This window comes from Chroicocephalus ridibundus, chromosome 9 (genome assembly GCF_963924245.1).
Source record: "Chroicocephalus ridibundus chromosome 9, bChrRid1.1, whole genome shotgun sequence".
Lineage (NCBI taxonomy): Eukaryota > Metazoa > Chordata > Aves > Charadriiformes > Laridae > Chroicocephalus > Chroicocephalus ridibundus.
This window is the reverse complement of record NC_086292.1, coordinates 3089834-3115927: the sequence shown is the minus strand read 5'-3', so window position 1 is coordinate 3115927 and position 26094 is coordinate 3089834. Positions and strand designations below refer to the sequence as shown.

Genomic DNA, 26094 nt, shown 5'->3' with positions numbered 1-26094 from the left:
GAGTCAGAGAGGAGCAGAGGAACAGGCTACACACAGATGGAAATGAAGCAGCTCCATCGCTGCGCCTGCTGCCTCAGTTTCTCTCCACAGTGCTCTCTTTGCAGATAGCGTTTGGAAAATCATGTGTAGGTGCTACAAACACACAAAGTCACGTGGAGGCAGGGTGTGCTTGCCCCTTTGCTGTTAGATTGATTTACCCACCAATGAAATGGAGATCAGATTTATGCTGAGTGTGTAAATAGTGTGTCTGCCTCTTTTCTAACTATTATACGTCGTCTTTTTGCTCTTTGTGGATAATTACAAGCTAATTTTGTACCAGGCTATGAGTTTGGTGTACCAGAACAATAGCTGAAGCCACCTAGGTGAGTGCTGAGCATCTCTTTGCCTGCAAGAGTAGCCGTAGGTATGTCAGACACGGCAATGGAGATCCCTCCCGTGCGCGGGACGCAGGAGGTGGGTGCACGGGCTCTGAAGGACGGGCCCTGCTCCAGAGGAGCAACCGCTGAACGAAATGGGTGGGAAGACAGAAAAAAGAGGCGGGGTATTGCACATCTTGCTAAAGGTTTTACTGCTTTATCCTTAATTTCTCAGTTCTAAATAGATCTAGGTCTTTTTTAACTTGTAACTCGCTTGTAGTGGGGTCCCCGGTCAAAACCCTGGATCCTTGAGGCTCTGCTGAATTTGAACGTTTCTATGTACATACGCAGCTGCAGCACACCAGCTACTCGGGCGGTATTATTTTTTATTTTTTTTTCGGAGACTATTTTGCCAGCAAAGGCTGATGTCAGACCTCTGGGTAGTTAAAAAGCAAATTCAAGCAGCCCATTGTGGGGGACCTGAGAAAGTGCTGTCCCCGGCCAGGTTCTCAGTGAACGCTGGCCCTTGCCCAGCGGTCAGGCGGGTGATTTACTGTGTGCTTTTCCCCATTGCTATGCAGCAGGCCAGAACTGTTGCATAGAGATTTTTTAAAATTTTCTTAAAAAACCTCTTTTATTGGATTTGTGAGCTTTCTTTGTGGTTTGCCAAATGACTGGCGTTAAAAATGACGTTCTTTGGCTGTAGGTCAAAAGGTTGTGATAGCGAATCAGAATTCCAGCGTCAGAAATTGGGCTTCGTGAGAGGCAGACATATAAATCAAGGCTGAGCTGATTAAATGTGCTCTTTCGCAAGGCTCTTGCGGTGGGGCAGACGGCGTTCAGCTTCTCGGCTGAAGTTCCTGAGGGGTCAGGACGCATCGGCGGCGAAAGAGGAAAGCATGTACTCGGAACGGTGCTAAAGTGCTATTCGTCATCTGTGGGGGGTAAAGTGGTCTGACGAAGCCCACGGGCAATCCAGGATGCATGATACCGGCGACCCTGCTGGACCTCCTGGCCAGACGACCGCCCTCCTGGCTGAAATCAGGACCAGCAAGTCCTCAAGTCAGAGGCCTTTGTGTTCAGTACTGGCTGCTTGAGATATTTTACAGCTGTTCTGTAGGTCCGAACCTGTGCTGTTTCTGACACACCCCTGTGATCTCGTGGTGGGACACGCAACGATGCGCAGCCTGGTGGGTTCGGGTTGGTTGTGCCAGTGTCCGTGGTAGGAGAAGCTCGGTGGAGCGGCTGGCTGTAGATGTGCGCGTGGTCTGGATCTGACACTGGTTCTTGCCCTCTGGTGTGACCTGGCGTGGCTGTGACCAGCTCTTGGAGATCCAGCATTTCTCCCCAGGGGCTGCTCAGCACTATGGGCTCTGCTTTCTGGGCTTCAGACTGCCGCCTTGCTCCAGCAGACACCTCAACTGCAACTTGGCTAAACCCAAGATTTACTTGTACTTTTGAGACAAAATGCCTATCAGTCACTTCTTTTTTTGTCTCCATTTCCTTATTTCTTTAAGCAGTCGCTCATTAGGCATTGAAAACCACAAGCGTTCTCCATTCCAAAATACGCTTTCCAGTTGGACAGTGAGAACCAAATGAATCGCTGCTTCCTCTGGTAGCTGAGGGACCTCCTTAAGAGACACATCAGGCATGTATTTATGAAAACAGAGTAGAAGCAGCGAAGCACGTTTAAAAATGTTTGCCATAACATGGTGCCTTGAAGACTTCCAAAAAGCTCCTCCAAGGGCAGTTCTCCCCAGCCAGGGCTGGGCTGGTGCCCGGGCGGTGGTGGGGCACCTGAGAAGCATTTAGAGATGCGCGTCGGTCCCGGTCTCCCTGTGTGTTAAAACAATATTGTGTTAGCACATACCTGCACCGGTGACTGTGCTTTTAATGAATATGCACCATGCCCAACATAAAATCTAGATAAAACCCTTAGGGACGTTTTCTTTTTTGACTGCTCCAAAATCCTGTTCAAGCACATTCAAGTTAGTCATCCAACATCTGCTTGCTTTTCCTTCCTATCAGTATTCATTCAGAGGTAAACTTCTAGGGGTGACCTTTGCCAGCACTTCCCTAAATACTGAGGAATATGTAGGGAGCACCGAAAAGCGCTCAGATGTTTTTAATGCGATCCGCCAACAGCAGAATGCAGCTGCCACCTGCAGACCGGCGTTTGCAGGGGGACCCTGACATTTGGGCCGTGCCTAAAAGGTTCTCCGTGAACCCTGAAAAATAGGTTCACTGATTATTTGTTATTATTATTATTTTGATATATTTTTTTTTCCCTCTTAATCCTTCATCTGCACTGGCTTGATTTTGGGGTTGGCGGCACTGGAGGAAGGGAAGGTCGGGAAGAAAGGAGGGCGTGGGAGCTGTCGGATGCTGCGGTGGAGCTGGGCACGGCGGGGGGGGACACGATGCCTTGGTGGCAGCCTCGCGCGGGAGCATCTTTACGAGGTTCAGCACAGCAGAAAGCAGCTGGGTCTGTCATTGTGATCATCTTTTACTCTTCCTTCTACACCTTCGCTCTTTCGGGTATCTTTTTTGAGCATTCAGCTTAAGCTGCAGACTTTCTTACGTCATTAAAACAGTTGTCCCTGTTTGCCCTGGTTAGTCACTGTAAACGAGCTGTTGCATTTGATGCTAACCCGGTGCTAGTCTACTACTTCTTTTAATCATATTAGAGTCCCAACAAATAAATGCTCTACTTGTATAAACAGCCCTTCCATCCTGCTACGCTTTTTTGAAGATGGATTTGTAGCCTTTCTTTTCCGTCCCGGCGCAGCCCCAGCTCGGGATTCGAAAGGACAGGTTTTTTGTTGTCGTAAATTTGGCGAGTTTTAGTGTGACGAAGGAGGAGATGCGGCAGGCTAGGTGGAAAGGAACACATGAGCTCTTTTTTTAGGTCGTCCATAGTTTCCAATTAGCGTGCCTTTTCATTAGGTGATGGTAGACATAAATTTTAAAAAAGGGAAAAACATCTCCAAATAGTGGAGACATTTGGAGTCAAATAAAAAAAACCACCTTTATTTTGCTTTGTTGCTTGATACATTGTTGTTGGGTTTTTATGTTTAAATTATTTTTTTTTTTACCAGTTGGGTTACATGGTGACAAACGGCATACCGATGGCCGTAGCAGAAGAGTCTGGTGCTGCAGCAACGCTCGCAGTCCCGCAGATCCCTTGTAAAGAAGGGAAAACGTGGCTAGAGAGTTTCCCCCGTCGCACCCTGACGTCTCCGTGTCTGGTGCCTGTTCCCGCTTCGTTCCCAGGCTGCATCTGATAGCAAAGAAGCCGGGTTGTAACAATTAAAGCAGCAACGAAGTGAGCCCCTCTGTTTCCAGGTGATGCCCAGTAGCCATTGGCCTAACTTTTAATAGAGGATGCGTGTTGCCCTGTGTTTCAGCGGTACTTATGTTGAAATTAATTCTTATTATGTGTCCTTTGTTCTTGGTCACCACTATGTGATTTTTATTTTTTTTTTTTTCCCCCACTGCAAATTAAACATAACACGTTGTGGTGGGTTGCAATCTCAAGGGATTAATTCTGCAATTTCTAGCCTGATGTTCTTTTGTCCTGGAATGAAAATGGTCGTCTTAGGTAATGGCTATTTTTATACAACCATTTGTTCACTGAGAACTGGGTTGAGACCTCTGGTAGCGTATCATTGACTGCTAAATAGCCATCGTGCAATTCAGATCGCTTCTGGACTTGGCTGTGCCGTTGTCAGGGATGAAAAAGCTGGTTAAAAACCCGGCCTCGTGTGGTCTCACTAACCCCAGTCAAGGTCCCTCCCTTTCAATTCTGTCTCTCTTTGTATTTGGTGTGACTCAGGAAATCTTCATTTTAGGTGACGGGTAGAAATAATGATGTACAAATAAGAAAGTCTATGTTCATTGATTTTTATTTTTTTTTGGTGGCAAAAAAAAAAAAGAAAGTAAAATATTGCTGCAGTATCTTGTTATATTAGCTGGAAGGAGCACAGTGCTTGGGTGCATACACATGTCTTAGCTTTTGGAGGTGAGGACAGAGGCTGGATGGTTTCCCTCCTCCAGCGGTGCAGTTTTTCGAGGAGAGCATGGCATCAGGTGTTCAGACATAGCTCTGGGAAGGGATGCTTGGATTACACACGCATAGACTGAGGCTTTGGCTGAGTGTGCTTTGGAGCTAGTGCCAACAGCCGGGATGGTGTGACCCTACACTGCTCCTGGGGTGGGTGGCTGCTTCCTGACGGTCCGGGGTCTTCTGAAGTCATCACTTCATAGAATCTTAGAATGGTTAGAGTTGGAAGGGACCTTAAACGCCATCCAGTCCCAACCCCCTGCCCTGGGCAGGGACACCTCCCACCAGCCCAGGTTGCTCCAAGCCCCGTCCAACCTGGCCTTGAACCCCTCCAGGGATGGGGCAGCCACAGCTTCTCTGGGCAACCTGGGCCAGGGGCTCACCGCCCTCACAGCAAAGAATTTCTTCCTGGTATCTCATCTCAATCTCCCCTCTTTTCAATTTAAAACCATTACTCCATGTCCTGTTGCTTCCCAAGCATTTCTGTGGTTAGTCCCCAACACAGGGGTATTGCCTTTGCCTTAGAGAAAAGGAAACTGAGGCAAAGAGAGGGAGTGTCAGAGGCTCATTTAGAGTCCTGATGGTTAATTGTGCAATGAATTCGGCGGACCAAGCTTCTTCTAAGTTCAAAAGCTAATAGTGGAAATACTGAAGCAAGCCAAGACCAAAATGCAGAATGAAAAGTATAATACTGTAAACTATCCATACTTTTTTTTTCTAGTCCGTATACAGTGGAGATGCGCACAGTTGTTTCTCAGGAATTATTTTGTTTAGTTAATACTATTAAATAAATGCTATTGCAACTTTTTCAAGGCCTCTCTTCTCAATAGGGCCAGCCAAACCGCTTGGACATTGCCTTAGTGCTGAATTGGCTCCTGGATCACTGTGCTCTGAAGTTTGTATTAATCAGCGCTCTGCAGTCAGTGTATTGTTGCTTCATTAACCTACTTGTTTTTAAGTATCTGTAAATCACAAAGAGGAGAAGTCATGCTGCTCGCTGAGAAAGCAGCCCCGTTTGGAGCATCCCTCCTCTCTGAATCACATTTCTGGTTAGCACTTTAGGGTAGGTTTTTTCCGTGGTTGTTGTTTTTCTTACCTGTGAAATTTGTGGTGTAGCCTAGAAGGACATTTCAGATGTGTATATCCAAAATTGCAAGTGCTGTTGCTTTTAACGTCCAGGCTCCCTGGGGATATTTGGTTCTGGAATACATCTATTCTCCAAGTGTTATTTCACTGCTCACAGTGTCACAGCTAAGGCCTTGTTGTTCAGGAGGTAGATTTTATTTGTCAATGAGCGGGGCTCATTGAGGCGGGGAATTACAATAAAAATGATTTATTTTATTTTTTAAGTGACTCATTACAGGAGTTGTTAAAGGACACTAATAAACGTTACTAATAGATCGCTACAGAGTCTATCGGAGGATAGGAGGTTGGTGTCACTTGTACAATCTAACAGTGATTTCATGTTAATGTTTCTCTGGCTAACGGCGACGTCGCTCAGTGTTGTGTCCTGTACTGCTGAAGAAGACTTCGAGGGGGTGGAGAGGAAGAAGAAAGGGTCGTTCTTGCTGTTGAGGCTGAGGTTTGTACATTGGTGACTGCAAATCGGTGAACTCCGTTTGTGGCAGACACTGATCGTTATCATCTTCATTTTTAATGGGTCTCACTTTTATGTGGTGGCACCAGTAGCGTGGGGCGGAGGTGGGAGGCAGCTGGTGGCACCGGCACGGCCCCATGTTGCACACCCAGCTCTGGAGTTAGGAGTGAGAACTCGGGAGCTGCTTTGGTTTTTCCGTTATTTCTTGGAATTGCAATGTCAAGATAACAGGGAGAAGTGGATGTTTTCTGTTCCGTAGCCTGTACCAAGTATTCTGTTGGTGTTTGGCTTTTGTTGCTGTTGTCAGTGCAAGTGCTGTTGGAAACTCTATTGTTTAAACTTTGGCAACTCAGATTTAGGGCATAAGGCACCTACGTGCAATCGAACCCGAAACATGACTCATGGTGGTAATTTGTAATTGCAGGCACTGAGTGTGCAACTTGCTTTCCTTTGAAACATGGTCTATTATGCAACATGAGCTGACAAGTACATTTTTGAACATTTTCTCTGACTACACATAAGCATCAGTTCTGAAATTTGGAGAGCTTTCTAATTGAATGATATTCTCTAGGAGAATCAAATACATATTAACAAAATTTTTTAAACACAACGAAGAATAATTGAATTTCAATAGTATCTGATTACATTTGGTGTGAGTTTCAAAAATCAATTTTTCTTTCAGATTTAAATTGCAATTGCGTTTCTATATTTGTGGTTTTGTGCCTGGTGGAAAGTACCACATGCGCTATTGGCACTGCAGTGCCTGACTTCTGGATGAAGGACTTAGAAGTATATAAAGTAAATACGGAAGGTTCCAGTACGGTGCCAGCCAAGTACAGTCATCATTTTTGTTGCTGTTTACCAGCCTACCCTACCTGTTGAGAAATGGAACATCATCTGTAAACATACACTTCGGGTTTTAAAGTAATCCTCCTCAAATGCCTAAAGCATGCAAAACTTTCTCTAGATTAATATTTAGGCCAAATTTATTAAATGAGTATGATTTTTCTAGCATGAAATTTTAAAAATTAATTTATCAGTCTCTTGCCTCGTGCTGCTAGAAGAGACAAAAGGGAATCTGTCTCTCCTATTTAGTCTTATTTTACAGAAATATTTTTCCATTTGTGTGAATAAATGCTTATCTGACATCATCACCATTTTCAGCCGTTCTGCAACGCCGAGCACAAAATATGAGCAGTCCTTTTTAGAAATAGTCCTCAAAAGGCTCTGTATTGGTAAGCGACTGCCGTAACCCATTTGGGCAGCTGGGCGAAGGGGTGCACCCAAAGCTTTGAGCTGCCCTGGGTGAGCAGAGACTGCCGAGCCCTGTCTTCCAAGTCTTCCATGGACTCGGAGAGGAGCACAAGTGCTAGATGAGCATCCAGAAGAAGGACCTGGTTCCCTGGGGGTTGGTACCGCCATCCTGAGCGTAAACTCAACTGTTGCTTTTTCCCTGCCCACGTTACCCGTGGTAGGCTACCTTGGCCCGGAGATGCTAACACACATTATCGGACATCATGGGAAACCGAGTCCTGGCTGGTCTCCTCCTCTGCTTGGGTCTCCTCCTTGCCCCATTTTGCCGCGTTTTTACCTCTTTGGGTGAGATCTCATCCCTCCTGGGAAACCCCGGCACATGCATCTTCCCCACCTGTGAGCTGCAGGCAGGAGGGAGAGGTGCTTTGAAAACGTGAATTGAGGCATTTTCTTAGTTCTGGGGTTCATTTTGTGTTTGTTTAGATGAGCACAAGGGAGAGCTTCGCTTGTGCTTTTTAAAGGGCAGAGTGACCCAATGCAGGAGTCTGTTCTGGCTTTTAACGGCCCCGCTTTCCGTGAGCCCCAGATCAAACCACGCGGTGCTGAGCCCCGGAGAAAGGCCTGAAGTAGTTTTGGGGTTTGTGCACTGGCAAAGCAATTAGTAAAACGTTCATTAACTTGTGATTAATGGCTCAGAGGGGTTTTAACAACTTACATATTGCCTTTTGTTGTCGCTACTTAAACAAACAGCATTCCCTGCACCCCAGACCCTGTTGAACTGGGGACAAAATACACATCAATACCGTGGACTCTGGCGGGGAGACGCTGTTGGTTCCTCTGCTCTGCACCAGCCCTTCCGAGGCAGCCCGAAACCCCTGTGCCGCGGAGCCGCAAAGCACCGGGGCTTCTTTTGATAGATCCCTTTTCAGAAGGCGTAAGCACCGATTCGTCAAAAAGGTGACAGCTCGTCATTAGCCAGCTTGGTCACATACGTTACGGTGGGGAATGATGTTTGATCAAGTGAAGCCCAAGGTAAGACACGAGGAAACACGCCGTAAAGCGTGCTTTGTTAACGCCAGACGTAGAGGTGGCTCCCTGGAATCTAATGCAAACATGGAATAGCTTCTGTTTTATCCTCATCTCCTGAAATGTGCTGAGCTTAAGTGGAAGCAGCTGCCTCCTGCGCAGAGAAAGGGAGCAGCCCCCCCCTCCGTCCCCGTCCCCCAGCCCCTGCGTTCAATTAGCTGCTGTTTTGCCTCAGAGTGCTGCATTATGACCACTCCTACTGTCAGAGACATGAGTAAATACGCAGTACAGTAATGAATTTGTAAATACAGAGTGGGGCTAACGAGTGTCCTCAGCTCAGGAATGCAGTGGGTATACATTAAGCCAGGTGTATGGGGGGAGGAAAAAAATAAAAAGCGTCTCCAGGCTGGATTTTATAATTAGGGCACATGGTGTAACTCTTTTGTTTTGCAGAAGCCAGCTTTATTAATTGATGTAGAAGGATGCTGTGTGCTATTCATTGTTTGATTAAAATGCCTGTATAAATAATTAGGCCTCTTCTGTTTGTTTTATTTTTGCACCCAATTTGCATTTTCATACAGAATAAAAATGAATTAGCAAATGCATTTATTTTCCAAAATATTTTTTTTTTTTTAACCCGTAGCTGTTCTCCCCTGGTCACCAGCCGCTGCAATAATGACGTGACCTTTGCGCCGCGCTATTTCAGACCTCGGTAACTCCATTCTCTTTGGAGAAGCCGTGGTTCTCCTCCCTCCTTTGTGTCTGGGCTGCGGGCGGGCGGGCTCGGAATCCCGCCAGAAAACAAAAATAAAGGCGTATATTCAGTCAATCCTGGAAGCATCAGGTCAGCTCTGTATCTGGCGAGATGAGGTTTCAGGCAGACGTGAATTTGCGCCTGTCTACTTGCAGGGCTGAGGCAGGGGGTGAACATTCCGGGTTTGTGCAGCGGCTGGAGAAACCGCCGTGTGTCTGGAACTGGGGTTGGAAAGGACCCTTTCGACAGTGCCAGGAGCTGTGTTATTTGTTATATCAGGGCCTGCCTTTCCGTGTTAATATATGAAAGATCTGCGGTGCCTGTGGAGCAGCCTGTAAGTCGGTAGGAAACCTTTCTCTTTGGATGAAACTGCTTTGAGTTGTGAACCGGTACAGTTAATGTCTGTGCATCATTTGCTTTTTCCTCGAAAAAAGTGTTGAGGGGCAACACAAAATTTGTTCATCCTTATTCCCTCCTTGTTCATCGTTATTTCTTCCTTGCTCCCTGGGCCATGGTGGGCAGCTCCGGTCTCCCCGTGCCCCTCCGGAGCCAAGCAAAGGAGACGGCTCACGCGATGTGCTTCCACATCTGCACAAGTGCTCTCCTCTGGGCAGAATGGCCTGAGAAGGGGAACGGTGATGCCTAGTGCTTGGCTCACCTTCAAAATGTTCTTAGCGACCTGAGGTCTGAAAACCAACATCCTAAACCTTGATCTCCTCTATTCGCCTGTTTGTGAAGACAAAAATCAGAAGCGGAAGACTGGTGTGGACTCTTGGTTCGTCAGCAGTGCCTCGCGTGGTTGTGCGTGGCTGAGGCATCACACCCAAAATGATCCCTGCACAGAGAGCAGTTCAGGTAGAAAATGAAGAGAACTTGGTTTTTCACTCATTTTTTCACCCCCCTCCATCTGTCCCTGGTCGTGTGAACTGTCCCACGGTGTAGGAAGAGGGTGTCAAAGTTGCTTTTCTTTGGCAGGAGGCAGAAGGTCCTCCCTCCTGGCAGGGCTCAGCCAGGAGCACACGCTTCCTGAAGTTTTTTCAGGTGTGGATCGATTGCGAGCACAGTTAAACAGCAGCTGCAACAACAAGAAGAGCGAGAGCTCGCTCCGTGCGGCTGATCCCCAGGGAGAAGGGGAGAATTGTCGCTGTAATGAGAGAGACTCAGTTAGGAGTAAGTATCTCTCCCCGAGAAACGAAGAAGCAGGGGCTGTCTGGCTAAGGTAGCGATACAAAGTCCTACTCTTCGTCTCTCCGCTCTCCAGCGAGGCTTTGGTGCATCCTGCATCATTACCTTCTCACTTTGTTGGTGATGGTGGTGGCATCTCTCTGATTGCGCCCATACAAAGGACACAACGGAGCCAGAGCCTCCCGCCTGGAGGTCTGCGGCGCTGGCGGCACTCATATGACAGTGAGTCACTTTGCAATTGCGCTGCTGTGATTTACACCTCTGGTTTGTGCCCTGGCTCTGTTGGGGGAGCGGGCTGATTTGTGGCCAGAGCGGTTGCCGGCTCAGTACAGCACATCCTTTGCTGACGTCTTTTTCTCACCTTTCCTTGTCCTTTTCAGCCCTTCTGCCCATCCTCCTTGCTTCATCCACCCTTCTCTGGTTGGTTTTGTCCCCTGTGTGGTGGGACGTTGTCTGATGCGAATGTGACCACGACTGGCAGCCCTGCGACTGCGCCTGGGAGAGGCGATAACTCAGTCCTCCTGCCAGCGAGGGTGATTTCAAGTGAAAAAAGACCTTGTTGCCTTCTAGTTGAGCTTTGCTGTCCATCGATAGTTTGCTTGCCTGTGTTGTAGAATTGTAGTATGCCCACAAAACCCAGCAGAAACAGAGACTTGCAGAGAGTTGGCTGAGCTTTGCACATCTCTCCCATGCTTGAGGAGATACCGCAGTATTTTCTCCCTTCCTCAGTGCTAAAAACTTGTGTTTATTTGCTTGAATTTGCTCGTTGCATACTGAGAAGTCCTTGGAGGAGTCTGTTAGCGGGGTGTTGGTCAGGCTGTGAGGTGCAGAGAGCTCAGGGGGGATTGGGGGGATCTCTGGGCTCCGGCTGCAGCCCCAGCCTGCTGGGAGCCAGGCTTGGGAGCTGCCTTCATGCTGGTGGGAAAGACTGGTGACGGTCGGTTATAACTATTATGTAATTTTGGGTGGTTTTAATTTGCGATATTATTCCAGTAAAATTATAATTTGGAACAAAGATAGTATTTTTTTTCCTGACCTAAATGCTGCATCCTTATTTATTCTTTTTGCCTTCACTGCCAACCGCAGAGTTAGTCAATGGGTGGAATTTTTTGCAAGAAATTCAGACTTTTCAATTTTAAAAAAAGTTGAGAACGCGGCATAAAAAACTGTGCATGTGTCAGTGAGCAAGCTGTAATGTACCAGCCAAATCAAAATGATCCCACCCTCACTTTTTCCTATCGTTTACATCAAACCAGCCGTAGGGAGTCAGCCCAGCAGACGGTCTCCAGCAAAGGCCAGCCAAAGTGCCTGGGAAGTGTGCGTAATGTCACGCCTAGTGGTATCATTTCAGGACGTATCTACTGGCTGAAGGACTGGAAGTTTGGACATCCATGTCTAACTCATTATTCTGCACTCTTTGGTAGATCACTTCATGCCCATCCACAAAATGAAGTGAGTTGTACTACCCTACTACAGCCTGGAGAAGAGAAGGCTCCGGGGAGACCTTAGAGCCCCTTCCAGTCCCTAAAGGGGCTCTGGGAGAGATGGGGAGGGACTCTGGATCAGGGAGGGGAGCCATGGGATGAGGGGGAAGCGTTTTCCACTGAAAGAGGGAAGATTGAGATGAGATATTGGGAAGAAATTGTTTGCTGTGAGGGTGGTGAGCCCCTGGCCCAGGTTGCCCAGAGAAGCTGTGGCTGCCCCATCCCTGGAGGGGTTCAAGGCCAGGTTGGACGGGGCTTGGAGCAACCTGGGCTGGTGGGAGGTGTCCCTGCCCAGGGCAGGGGGTGCCACTGGGTGGGCTTTAAGGTCACTTCCAACCCGAACCATTCTATGATATGATTTGGGGGTTGAAGGTTTAAAGTTGTGTATAGCGTGCTTTAACATCCTCATGCTCAAAAATTTCTATAAATATGTTCTATGGTATGTGCCAGGTGCATGTCCGTTGTAATGCATACTTCACATAAAAATGCACATGATGAATAAAATGTTACAGCTTTACTGTGTATGTCTTGCTATTTTTAAAAACTTCCTGAATAAATAACTTTGATGGCAAAAACTTTCTTGCTGAGAGGGAGACCACCTGGAAAGTTTGAGTAAAATTTTGTCTGTGCAAGTTCAATAGCAAGGAAACGTGTATCTGTTTAAGAGAAAAATTATAATATTTTCTGTGGGTTTTTTCAAAAAGTCTGAAGTATAAAAGTTGAAACTGTCCAAACCTGTCTTTTCATTTAGAAGTGCCCTCCGCTGTGCTCTGCTGTAAGCAGTGAACACACTGCTGTAGCGCAGTGATGCGGCCCTAGGTTTCAGGCCATTGGAGTACACAGAGTAACTCCCCCTTTTTTTGGACCAAATTACACTTTTCCTGCCTTTACACCTGAAAATAGTATGATATGCTATGGAAGCTTGCTCTGTGTTGAGTTTATGGCATGAGTACTTTTAATCTCGGTGTAAGCTGCAGCACAGCATAGTCTGTATGGTTTGGCTGTTTTGTTTGGTTTTGTTTCGTTTTTTTTTTTTTGTTTTTTTTTAAAAGAAATAAGGATTATGTTTGTTTTAAGGAAATTTTAAATGAAGAAGTGTACCTTGTCTGTCATTGCCTTCCTGACAGTAACTTGCCTAATGTCTGGCGAGGGTTTGAGTTGCCGCCTGGTGCTTCCGCCCTCTTTGGCGTGGCGTTCCTGGCTCCGGTTTGCGCTGGCGGAGCAGGTGCCTGCAAACAAATCTTTCACGTGTTGTCCTGGGATCATGCAAAGCATTGAGGAAGAAGCCGGGGGAACTGAACGGTGTGTTTCAATCCTGTTCTGTGTTGCTTTTGGACGCTTCTGAGGCTGCCACCGTACAGGGCTTTTTTCCCCCTCTGCTCTCTAATCCCATCCATTCACATTAGAGAGGGCAAACCCCGGAGAAGTTCAAATCCAGAGGTACGCTGGGCGGTTGGAGCCATCTCTAATGCAGACAGTAGATGGCTAATAGATCTCTGGGCTGGGCCCGTGTGATGCAGCTCAGCGGGAAATTGTAGGGGTAAAGAGTTTGAGTTGGTTGGAAAGATGCTTGTTAATTTTATTCCTTGTCATTTCAGCCCCGGTTCTGCGATAGTCTTTATGATCTTTAGCCGCGCATTAATCTCGGCTCTGCTGAGTTTCACACCACTGCTCTTCCACCATTATAGTGCAAGGTTTCCGTGCATTCCAATTGGAAATAAATTTCTTTATTACACATTCTTTGACCTTGGCATGTTTGTAACCCTTGTGATTGTTAGAGGGGAAAAAGGAGGACTTCTGAGAATAATTGCCTTGTTTGTTCTTTATCTCTGAAGCATTGATACCTGCAGTTCTGTGCTGAGATAATTAAATCTTAGAATCACAATCGCACCGAGAGAATCTCTTTGTTTCTGCAGGCAACGTTTTATTTTTTCTGTAGGTAGAAAAGTGCATTTTCCATTTGCAAAGTCTCTGCAGTGACTTTTGCAAAACGGCTACGCCGAAGGTCCGGCTGGACCCGCTTTGCTTTGAGAGAGGAGTTCTGTGAAACAGACGCTCAAGTCACCTTTAAAAATAATCATACGAGAAACACGTGCACAAGAGAGTAGTCAGGAGTCAGGTGGTGCTTCTTGGTATCCATAGTGAAAACAATTTTAGAAACCACTCCTCTCATAAATACTGCATTTTTGGGATAGCTCTCCTTGTATTCCCTATTGCCAAGTGCATTTGCACGAGAGCAGCTTTCCTCAAAAACCAATCCGTGCCTGCTGTCTGTTCCCGATGGCGTGACAGCGCTGGTGTAAGCGGAGCTGGTGAAGCTCCACGAGAAATTTAGGGGGGGAAAATATTAAAACCTCAGAAAAAAACGTTCAGGTATTTGGAAAAAAAATGTTGCTCAAACAAAACGGCTTCTTCCCGCGGCAGCTGGGGTTACGTCGGGTGCGAGTGGCTGCGCAGCCCCAGCGTCGCGCTCCTCCTGCCCCACGCCGGGTCACTCCGTCCGGAGAGCATCCTTGCATGGCTCTACTTCGGATTTGGGCCTGGCTGCTCTTTTGTGGCTTTGCTGGCAATCTTCTCGAGTAGGAGAGTGGAGCTGGAGTCACCTTCCTTCTATTTGAACTTGCACAAAGGTGGTGTTTGGTTTTTTAAAACAAATTTTGCCCCTAGTGTAAGAGTAGGTTTACATGGGAGCCAGTACGTTTTTTAAAAGAATGTGTTTTCTCTTCTCTCTCCTTTCCCTAAGGACACAGTAGGATATTCTTTCACTGTAATCCAAGTCATTTCAACATCTTGTTTTCTAGCACCTACAGTTTGTACAGAGAAACGTGGTTTTGCTGCGCAGAATATTTAGAAAAAAATAAAACAAAAGCGGAGAGTCTTGTTAGCAGCCGGGGTAGGCTTCTTGTGCCTGTTGTCAGGACATAGGCCATGTTCACACGGAGACGCGAGCCCATCTGTGGGTGAGAGGCCGGCCTCGGGAGACAAGGGCTTGCTGGTGGCGCACGTGGTGTCACCCCAGAGAGAGCGGGAGGAGCCGGTACCCTCACAGCGGGACTTGGCCGAGGGCGGCAGCATCAGCAGGGGACGCTCCGCGAGCACCCGTGATGAAGGTGCAGCAGAGATCCCAGGTCTGGTCACAGAAAACCCCTGCGAAATCCTCCCTTCCGTGGGCGGAGGGTCTGTAGTGTCCTGAAGCAATGCTGGAAAGGAGGATGTGCTACGGTGAGGTGCCTTTTTCAGCGCAGTAATGTCTCGGGTGTAACGTTTGTGACGGGACGTCGTTCTGGGAGGTGAAGCATTAGGCAGGGACACTATCCAGAGAGGGCATGGGACCTTCTGAAGGTCTGCAGAGATGCTTCTGGAGTAAGGAGATGGCGTCTCAGTGGCAGGGGAAGGATTGTCCTGTACCATCGACAGCAGACATAGCCCCAGAGCGCCCTGGGGGCCCGGTTTGTGAGCTGTGTGTGGGCAAACGGGAACACCGCTTCGGGTCCACGTCAGCCTTGGACTTCATTCTGGGTGCAACATGGGAGGAAATTAGAGCCTTTGTAGAGAGACTAATTTGACACGGACAGGGTAGCAGAAAGCGTGGTGGGGCAGAATACCTTGCAGGAAAGAGCGCGAGCAAGATGTGTTTCTGTTTGCTTCCCTGAAAAGTGCTAAAACCCCGTCCGCTGAAGATACGTTACGAATCTGGAGGTCTGAAAGCGTTGCGCTGAAGGCTCTTCCAAATTAGCTCGGCTGAAAGAACCTGCCCTGGACTTGAGGGCTGGAGGAGAAGTCGGGGAGCCGCGGTGCTAATTGCATCGCTTACCTGCCCGGTGCTGGCTGCAGAGGCGGATGCAGTTTAACCGGGCTCAGGTAACCCGCGAAACCCCTCACGCTCAGGATGGCAACCTCTTAAGCGTGATCATCTCATGTGGTGTTGCCTTCCCAGCAAAAGGTAATACAGGTCTATTCTCATCTCAGCATTAAGTTCACATTAGCCGAAGGATTAATGGAGGAATATTTCCTCCGAAGGCTCCCTGGGTTTTCCCGCCAACCGCAGCACTTGCTTCTTGCTGGCTCTGTCTTTACGTTGGGGGATGCTTTAGTAAAATTTCAATGGTTTTAGCTGCAAATTAGCACACGGTATCACAATATAGCTACCAAAATCCTGTTCTTTTTCACAAGGACTTTCTTCTCTGTTGTACTGCTCTCTTTCCTGTGTAAATTGAGTTTCCAGTGATATTCTTTGCAGGCTGCGGTGTGGGACAGTCCTCCAGACAGGCGTGCTGCAGGGAGCAGCGAGGTAGGGTTTTCAGTTGACCGTTCTCTATCGGGTACTAAATGCTTTCCTCCGGGAAGCTTTCACAGCTTTGCATCCATGGTGATTGACGTATCTGTGTCTGCTTTATTGCAACTTCTGGGCCGCGTTTTCCAGAGGAGAACACTGTTCCCCTTAAATTTGAAGGTGTGAAACAAGCTGCTTGGCTCAGGCTCGCTGTAAATCTGGCCTCTGCAAGCAACAAACATTGACATTTTCACATTGTGAAAGCTTGCCATCCCTCCTTGTAGTGTTTTTGGGAGGGAAGAATTGATTAAAAAGTTGGTGTCCGTATTGTGAGCTACCAGAGGGACTGCAGCATTTGAGCTGCCAAAGGTGGACACAGGACTGTTGCAGTGGTGTGAGGCTGGGAGGAATCCTCTAGATAAAAAGGTAATTCCATGGAAAACCGCAACAGGACCTAAAATGTATTTGTTCCTATTCCTCTGCCTGAGTAAATAGGATATCAGGAGCTGGAGATGCTGGTTGCCAGATTTTCAGTCGGATGCTAGAAGGGAGCCGTGGCGTTTGCTGAAGGATGTTGAGCCCTGCCTTTGTCATGGTAATGCGGCGGTGGCTGGGCAGCACCCTGCCAGCCCCCACAGCGCCCGCCTGCTCCTGCAGCCTCTTCCAGGAAGACAGAGAGAGGACAGAGAGAGCGACGGGCTGCCGAACCTGTGCTTGACCCAGCCTGGAGCACATCAATAAGCCATAAACACTGCGGATAGCCAGGAGAGAGCCATTAAATGACCCATCTTGCAGATTTTTCTTCTTTTCCAGTTTAACCTTTTGTTGAAGTTCCTAGGAATATGAAAAAGGGAAAGAGCTTAGAGAGAAATAAAGGGGTGTATTACGGCATGGGACCGGGCGTTGGGGACCATGGGCTCCGCGCCCGTCTGCGGCTTGGCTCGGTTCGGGACTCTGCTTCTCGGGTTTGCAGGCTGGATGAGGAAGTTGTGTCTGCCATCCTTTAGGAAGGAGAAATATATCTCACATTAACACTGCTCTATGGCTGCCGAAACGCACCCCAAGGATAGCCTTGCAGTGCAGTTTGCTGGTGGAAGGGTATTGCCTGGCTGAGAATTGCTGCTGGAGCAGAGAGGGGAGGGTTACAGTGGGCTTTCTTGGTGTGGGTCTTCCTATCGAGTTGGGCGTTTTGTTCTGTTTTGTTTTTTTTTTCCCTGCTCGCCGCTCTGAAAGACTCTGCGTTAAAGAAAACCCCCTGTTTTAGTCCTTCAGATAACAACCTGCGAGACGGGGCACAGCTACCGAATGTCAGTCTGACTTTAATGACAGCAGTCATGAAAAGATGCTGTAGGCTTGCATCTGGCTTAATGTAATTTTTTAATTATCTTCTTTCAATATAACGTTGACTTTCGTTGGCTGGTGTGCTGTGTGGTAAGTCGAAGAGGAGCAATGTCTTGGTATTGAACGTTTCCTGATGTGGAGGCTTAATTTGACCCGGCAGGATCTCCTTGGGCAACCTCTGATTGACTTGAAGACAGTGTTTGCTGGAGAAAGGTCCGTGGCACTGGCAGGGAGGTGTGAGAGCCGTTTAGGTTATTTAAAGCAGCATCAGTTGGACACGGTGATAAATAGCTGAAAAGCATCAACTTTCATTACCTCTTCGTGCATGTGGCCTAACATGGGTTGTTTTTTTTCCCCTCTTTGGCTGCTTTTGCAGCGTTTGTTACCGTTAGAGACTCTACTGCAGCTTGGGGAGACCAAGTGCAGACAGGATTGAGTCCTTTAGTTTTCATGTGGTTTGGGGGAGCCATGCATATATGCCTTTTTTTTTTTTTTTTTTTTCCAAATTGGTCCAGATCCTTATAAGGTGCTTACATGAAAGTCGCTGACTGGGTTTTGTATCAGTATATAAAGCAAGAGGAGAAGCAGACGCCAGCAATCACAGACAGAAGTTCCCAGCCCCGCTCCTGGTCGCTGTGCGATTATCCGAGCTGTATATTTATTACGAATTTGTCCAGTCTAGTCTGGTTTTCTTGCACTGGCACGTTTACCGCATCCCTCGAGATTAACTGTGCATCCTAATAGGGCAAGAAGATTTTCATCTTAAGTTTTCTTTTTTAGTAATTTCATTCCATTTTTCCTCCTAATAGCCCCCCATGCTGGTTTTTCTGCTTGATGTTTACACCTTTCAAACACATATAGATATACATCTTGTCCTACTAAGCTAGGCTCTTGCATAGAGCTGGACGTATTCAAATCTTTTGATCTTCCCTTAGAAATTTTTCCCTTCAAACCCTTAAACATTTTTGTTGTTTTCTTTGTACTCTGTTCAATTTGTCAATGTCTTTCTGGTAATGAGGTGTCCAGAAGTGAATACATTATTCCATTTATGGATTAATTACATCTGTAGAGAGAGGAGACTGGAACATCCTGCTATGTCAGACGCGTTTCTGGGGCTTCAGTCTCTGAAACTAAGCTGTCTTTTTAGCTGCCGCATCCTTCCGCAGTTCCAGCTCCAGCTGCCTGCCCTCGGCCTTTCCAGGGCCCCGTTCGGACGGATGCTCCTGGAGCATGGCTGTGTTTTGGGATGATATGTCTTTTCGGCATCAATTTTTTAGTTTTTCCAGACAGAAAAATCTCCTTATGTTTTTTTTTTCTGTCTTCTTTCAGAGCTGGCAGGTTTGGGAGGGCCTCCTGAAGAGGATGGGGAAATTGCTTCTCTGAGTGATGTTGACAGGGTCCAGAGAGAAGACGGGCACCTCTCTTAATTTAAGATGTCCCAGTCAATCAAAGCGGTACTTTCTTTGCTTGTATTTATTTTTCCTGTCAAGTCCTGCAATGCCTTTCGGTGCATAGTAGGTGAAATTTAATAAGCCATATTCTTCCCTCTTCCAGATTGTTAGGAAAACTGTTCAGCTTAAATCAAACACAGATCCATGGGATACCTTGGCAGTTTCCTCCAACTCTTGGGTTTTGTGAGTCTCTAATCAGTTTTTAGATGTCTAAATACATCGTGGTTCGAAGCGATGTGAATCTCTTTGGGGTCTAATTTGTGTCTCATGGCGCGGAGTCCACGGACAGGGTCCCCTGGCTGTCGGTGACCATTGGGCCTGGTCTTGGGGGCAAAAAAGGCGTTTTCAGTTGGCCTGGAGTCTTGCAGGTGCTAAATCCTAATCCCTTCTAAAGTAGGGAGAATTGAGGCTGCTCGGATTTTTGCAGGACTCCGGCTTTTAATTTCAGGACTGACTCTTGAAAATGCTACCCTAATCCATGTGGCATTTCCTTTCTTCTTTTCATTAAATAAATAATTTGTGCTAACAAACCAACTGTGCATAACGAGAGGTGTTCTCTGCGAATCTCTACTTCTTGCAGCTTGCTGAGCTGCTGTCTGCAACAGATAGTTTTTTCTTAATGTTTTTTTCCTGTTCTTTTGCTAGGAATAGAAGTTAATTGCATCCATCCGTTTAAGTAATTTCCAGAATTAGGTATTAGACTTATGTTTTGAAGGAATTTGCTAAATTTCCCTTTTAAAAAAATAATTCTTCGCAAATAACAACACTTGATTTCTTTGGTTAATTGCACAGATTGAGTGATTTGGCACATGTCTGCGTTTTCCAGATACTCCCTTTTTCTCTCCTTCAGTGGTAGCTATTTTTATAAACTCGCCATCACTCTCTGATAGCACAGGCATCTTTTCTTAATTTACTTTTGAGGACAAATTTAATAAAGGAATTCCCTTTCTTAGCCATATTTGAATCATTCTTTTTATCTTATATTAATTCCCCGACTTCTTCTTAACCAGGTTTTCATTTGTATGTTTATAAATAAGTCCTCCCTCATTCCTTAATCCTTTTGTCTAGCATTAACTCATACTGTATTTTATTGTTAACATTTAATTGACTCTGTAGGAATTAAATGTCCGTGTGCTTGTTTGTTCTCATCCTTGTTCACAGTCCTATTCTTCTTAGTACTCCAGCTCTTATGAAGACATATCAAATGCTTAAATGCGTAGGGTTTGGGTTTTTTTTTTTCTCTGCTTGTAGGGATTTTGGATTTTTTGTTGTTGTTATTCTGGTTTAGTGTTAGAAGTTTTATTTTAATTGTGGTACTCTTCTGAAGTTGCCCACTGCCACGTTTTCAGCACAGGGGGAATTTCTGGAACCCGTTTTGTTGGCTTTACGGGTGCTGGAGGTGCCCAATCCGGAAAGATACTGAGAAAGTCTTACAGAAACGGAGCTGAAGTTTCCTCTATGGCTTGACAGTACGAAGGGAGCAAATAGCCCGATTTACCTGAATTGACATACTTTGTGGCTGCTGGTCCCAAAATTTAGTAAGCCCGTGATGAAAAGATAAGATCCCATTGACGTCTCTAACAGTTGGAATGCAAAATTACATCCTAGATAAATTCAGGCCAACTTGGAACCGTCCTTAGTCACTTAAAATCCTCCGCGATGGATTGGTCTGGGATTTTTTTTTTTTAATACTTCTCATTATTTTTCAATCCACCTTTGGATTTGCAGCAAAAGGCTACCGCCTCTTTCAGTTGATTTTTCAGTGCTGATAACTCAACACAATAATTTAGTCTACCTGATCTTCCCTGTTGAATTTCAGCTTATTGGCATTATAATTAATTTTGACATGTAACACCACCCCTCCAACTTTCACTCCCAAATCTATTAATGTGTAATGATGAAAAGTATGCGCTATGCATAATATTGTTTGGGAGTTATAGATCTTACATCCTTGTTGTCTGAGAGTATGAGAGTATAAGCGCGTTAACTCCTGCTTGCCGTAGCTTGCTGGCGACTGAGAATGATCTGAAGTTTCTTACTTTGTGGTGACAACTTCTCTTAGCCTCAGCTGGGAAGTTGGCGATGTATTTTATTAAGACTAAAGCTCAAGTATTTCAGTTTGGTGTCTTTGCGCTGTACTTTCTAATGTGCTAATTATAAAATACTGGACTGCATTACATCACATCCAGCCTCGCTGCTTCCATTATTTATAGGACTGCAGCTTCTTTTGCTTGGTTTTCATCAGCTTACAAAATTTGATGAAGGCAATCGGTGACAAAAAAACCCCACCAAACCCCCCTAAAACCCCCTGCACGCCTTTGTTACAAAGGCCATTAGCGATTGCATCACTGGCATGTAGTTAGACTTCGTTTTCCTTCTGTACTTAGTAAAACTCCAGAATGAATGCCCATGAGGAATTAAGCTATAAAGACTCCAGCGGAGGAAGTACGTTAAAAGCAATTAGCAGAAATTTAACAAAGTAGATGAAAATCAGATCTCGGCGCTCTCAGAATCTCCGACCCGGCGCTCTGCCGTCCCGGTGGTGGTGTTTCCAGGAGGAAACGCCTGGTGCCGGCAGCACGCGGGGCTCTATCCTGGCTCCAGAGTGTTGGGAACAGGCGAGTCCTGCAGCCCCAGGAGCCGGCGGAAATTCTGGGAAATGCACGTTTTCACAACCAAGAGTCTTTTTCTTGGTTTTGGGTTTTTTCTGTTACTGTCATGACAGTGTGTTTGATAGAGACGCCAATTCCTGACTGTCCTTGGGTTTTGGTTTGGGGGTTTTTTGGTGGGTGGTTTTTTTTCTTTTGGTTCTCTCCCCCTCTCCTTTTTTTTGAATAAAGGCAAAGGAAACTGGGCAGATTGTCCTGCTTGGGGAGCAAAACCCAACAGCTGGTGTGCTTTTAGATCAGGACGGGAGAAAGCAAGAGTAAACGAGTGCTTGGAGAGAGAGAGCAAACATCTAGGGGAAAACCCGTTTCACTTTATTCTGCAAACAAAACAGAAGTGTTAGCAAAAGCGGAGTGTCTGATCCACTGAGGACTGGGGTGATGGGCTTAATGCTTTTCAAAATAACCATTCAGAGGGTGCCCTCCTCCTGGTGTGCAAGTGAAGTATCGCTCCAGCATCGATGCTCTCTGAAAGATGGTGAGATGGAGGAGACGCTCATTTTTGTAGCAGCAATATAATATAACCCACCTATTGTTACCAGCACATCCTGGCCTGGAACGCTCCTTGAAAGGAAACTGAGAATGAAAAGGACCAAGATGCAGCAAAATGCTTTGGCTCTACTAAGTTTGGTGTGCCAGAGCGCAACCAGCCCTGGGGAGGAGGATGGGGAGCTGTGGAAGAGGACTGCATCCTAGAATCATGGAACAGTTTGGGTTGGAACGGACTTTAATGATCATCCAGTGCCACCCCCTGCCCTGGGCAGGGACACCTCCCACCAGCCCAGGTTGCTCCAAGCCCCGTCCAACCTGGCCTTGAACCCCTCCAGGGATGGGGCAGCCACAGCTTCTCTGGGCAAACCTGGAGGAGCCCTGGCGAAGGGACAGCCAAGAAGCAAAGCCTGGAAGCTGAGCAGGGACCTGCTTGGGTGCGTCATCTCCTATCCCTGCCGTGGAGGCAGGGGAGCTGGGGGCTGCAGGAGACGGTGGATTTAGGTCACTGGTGATTAGGGGACTTGGCCAAGATGGAGAGAGCCATGCGGAGGTCTCTGCTGGTGGGATCGTTCCTGGGCTGCAGTGGGTCTGCTCAGCATTAGTGGTGGGCTGAGTCCTGTCAGTTTGTGACAGCTCTGTGGAAGATTGAGATCCTTAAGTCATTGTAGAGCTCCTACTCCCCAAATATCAGTGGGGAGCTGGGCACCAGACTGCCCTGGACGTGCCCAGCAGTGTGGCACTAAGGTGACTTTAAGAAACAACTGGTAGGAGGAGGGAGTTGTGGAGGTAAAGGAATGTCTTTGCACAGCCTTGGAGCTTGAGCAGTCGTGGTTCATGGTCATCCTTCCTTGCTGTGCCAGCGCATGGGGTGGGTGCCGCTGCGTGTGTACCGTGCTGGGAGCCTGGTCCAGCTGCAGGATACCCCAGGAGGGCAGGAGGAGCAGCCGGCAGCTGGCCCTGCTGCCAAAATCGGGCATTAACTGTGCTACAGGACTGGCAGGTCTGGCCAGACTGGGGAGGGCTTCCAGGTGGGGTGAAGGAATGGACAAAGCTGGGTTTTTTCCAAAGCACTCAAACAAATGCAAAAGCTGAGAAACAAATTTAACGTTTGAAGTACACTGGCTTTTGGCAGATGCTCAGAAGAGCTGGGTTTACTAGCGTAGCCTTGGTCACAAAGCACCATCATGTTTCCTCCTGGCTGTAGTGATTGGGGTCGGCCAAGGCATGGAAACATCTCCAGGTACCACCCCTGCTGCTCAAAACAACCTGCTGTGTCCTCTGCCAGGGACGAGGAACCACTGCGCTTCCCACCCAGCCGCGGGTTTAAACATTAACGGGGATGCAACTCCTTGTCATCCCAATTTCTGCCACAAATCCTCAAAACTCCCTGCCTTCCTCCACTGGTTGTCCTGGATTGCCAGCGAGGACCAAAGCAGGGAAGCGAATTCTTCACTTTATCTAAAGCTGGGCACAAAATCTGGGTACAATACGCAATGAAGTTGTTGAGCGTGCGACCGGGCAACTCGATGTATTTTTAGAGTTTTGCTAACCTGAAAGGATGGTCATCTTAAATGGCTTTCTTGCCCTAAAGCTCTTTATCATATCATCAATTAATTGTAAAGCTTGATTCCTTACATTGATGGGTATTAAGAAGCTCCACAGCATTAAATAACAAACTCCTCCATCTTCCTCCTCGCATCCAGCCTGGCTATTGAAGCAGCTCAGCGGTTTGTTCCTGTTTTATTGGAGAATACATGGGCACAAAGGGAAGGTAAATGTTGCCCGGGATCTCGGTTTATCCACCGTAACCGGGAGCGTCGGCAGGTCCCGCACGCGTGGGAGCCAGCGCTCCGTGCTCTCCCTGTGAACTTCGGAGCCAAAAAACCATTTTCAAAACGATTCCGCATTTTCTTTGCGGCTGAGAAATGGTTTTCAAACCTGCACCTTCTGGCAGCCGTCAGGGCGCTCAGCCTGGCTGGGAGCTGCTGCTTTTGAGCAGCTTTTCTCCAAAAACTCCTGTATTATGGTATTGTGAGTTTAATGTAAAGGTGTCAGGTATCTCTGAAGAGAAATTAGGAGAATGTCAAAGGTAAAACTAAACAAAAGGGCAGACACAAAAAGGCTGTAAATGAGGTGGAAATTGCAGGCAAATAGACAATAGAAGAAAGTTTAAGTAGCAATTTGTTCTCCTTTGCACAAGGAAATGCACTTCATTTAAAAAAAAATAATCTTACAGGAAGCTGCACTTCTAAATACAGAACTAAATATACCCTGGAAAAACTGAAACTGGTTATTGTGCAGCCCCTCCGAACGTGCGCACGGGAAAACAAAAGTGAGTATTGATTGACAGAGTTAATCTTTTCTTAATAAATGTTTTATTTAAATATTCATTTTCCTCATTTGCATAACTTCTTGTGCTTCAGGCCGTCTCTCGGTACTTTACCTTTTTCCTGGGTCCTCATCCGTGAGCAGCGGCGGGCCGGGATCCCAGGGGCGTCCTGGGTCTGTGGCAACCAGTGGCTCCCAGAAGGGTTCCATCCTGCAGGTGCGGAAGCTGGGAATGTCATTTAGTTCTCAGTGGAAGATCATTTTCTTCTCGAAATAATAGCCCACCATTTTTTGTATAACTTCGTTTGATATAAAAGCAACAGGACTAAAAACTGGCGAGGTGAGAGCTGCTGCTGTCTGTTGGAGGTTCTTGATGATGATAGAGAGATAGAGATGGATGCAAGTTGAGGCAGCATTTCCAAAGCGTTTCTCATGGTTTTCCAGGGGAAAAAAAAAGGAGTGTCTTTTTTTGCTGGCTGTACCAACCTGATCGTGCAAGTTCTCTTCTGGTTGTTAAATTCTGGAATTAGCCTGGAGACCCTAGCTGGAGCCGAGGCAGGTCATCTCTGGCCCCTGGTGGCATGCCTACTGTCTCACTGTGACAGGCTGCTCGAAGCCTCGTGATTTAGCTCAGCACCAACAGAAATCCACCTAAATCGGTAATTATTCAAGTGTGGCTAAGGTGGTTGCTTTTTATGCAAAGAATTGCTGGATTAGATTAAATACCCATCAAAACCGCAGCTGTGGGGTATTTGGAGGGTGTTACTAATTAAGGGATGTTTGTATTTGGTTCACACGCCGGTGGGAGGAGGAGGAAAACTTCTTCCTTCCTTTTTCCCCTTCTTCATCCCTAGCTGAGTCACGCCAGGACAGGTCCCATCCTCCTGGGGGCAGGCTCTGGTGGCCCCTGCCTGCTCACTGGCGGGGCTGGCAAAGTTGCTGTGGTTGGGAGACCTGTCCCTGCAGAGCCTGGTGGTCTCCTTCCCTGGGGTGGCAGCAGAGCCACCATGGTGCTTGGACACCCTACTTTGGCCAGCGGAGGAGAAAGGAGGACTTTTCCACATGGGTTAGGAGGATGCTCGGCGAGCAGTGCCTGGTGCCTACCTCTGCAGCACGCTGCGGTGGAGGCTTCGAGTGCCCACCGAATAAAAGAGAACATGTTGATGAGTGAAGAACGTCACCCGTTTTGTTTCAGGTGTCACAGATCTGGGCTTGGCCCAGGGACTTTCCAGGTTTTGCATCCCGGGGGCATGGCGTGGATCTGACGCTGCCTCCCCACCAATGCCCGCGTGTGCCCTTCTCTACGTGAATTTCTTTAATCTCAATCTTCTCAATGGGAAATTTGTGACTACTTGCTCTTCATTGCTCCTAGCTCTAAAAAATTCATTGGGATAATGTCTGTGGCATGAGGGCTTCCTCCCCCCTTGCCATTTCCATGGCTCCAAACCTCCCTAAATGTGTCCCTGGGACAAGTCCTCGTCTTTCCACGGGGACTTTGTAGAACAGACTGTGTAGGGCTGGGGAATGCTGATAGATGTAGAATGTTTCCATGTAGTAGCACAGAGATCTTCTTGATTTTGGTGAGAAATAAGTAGCATAACCAAGGCTAACTTTTGCATGGGAAAATGCTGATATCCTCCCTCTAAAAGAAAACAAAATTTAAAAAAAACCCCAAACTCCACCTCATCTATGTAAATACATGAGCTTGAATATCCACAATTTCTTACGTGCCTGTGTGAACCTTCAGGTGTTCTTTAAAGCTCGGATTGCTTTTTCATATGCGAATTAGTGATGTGATTTCTGTACTGCTTGTAAGGAATGATG

The 26094-nt window shown here is 47.0% G+C and overlaps 1 protein-coding gene across 7 annotated transcripts in view; it reads left to right on the top strand.

Moving 5' to 3' along the window:
- NEXMIF (neurite extension and migration factor) overlaps nucleotides 1–26094 on the top strand; it is a 170708-nt gene that overhangs the window by 69026 nt on the left and 75588 nt on the right. The window contains exon 3 of one of the 7 annotated variants that reach the window (XM_063346978.1): nucleotides 18663–18787. The exons of the other annotated variants lie outside the window; for them this stretch is intronic. The gene's annotated coding sequence lies outside the window, so the exon portion shown is untranslated. The remainder of the gene's footprint in view (nucleotides 1–18662; nucleotides 18788–26094) is intronic. 7 annotated transcript variants of the gene reach the window in all.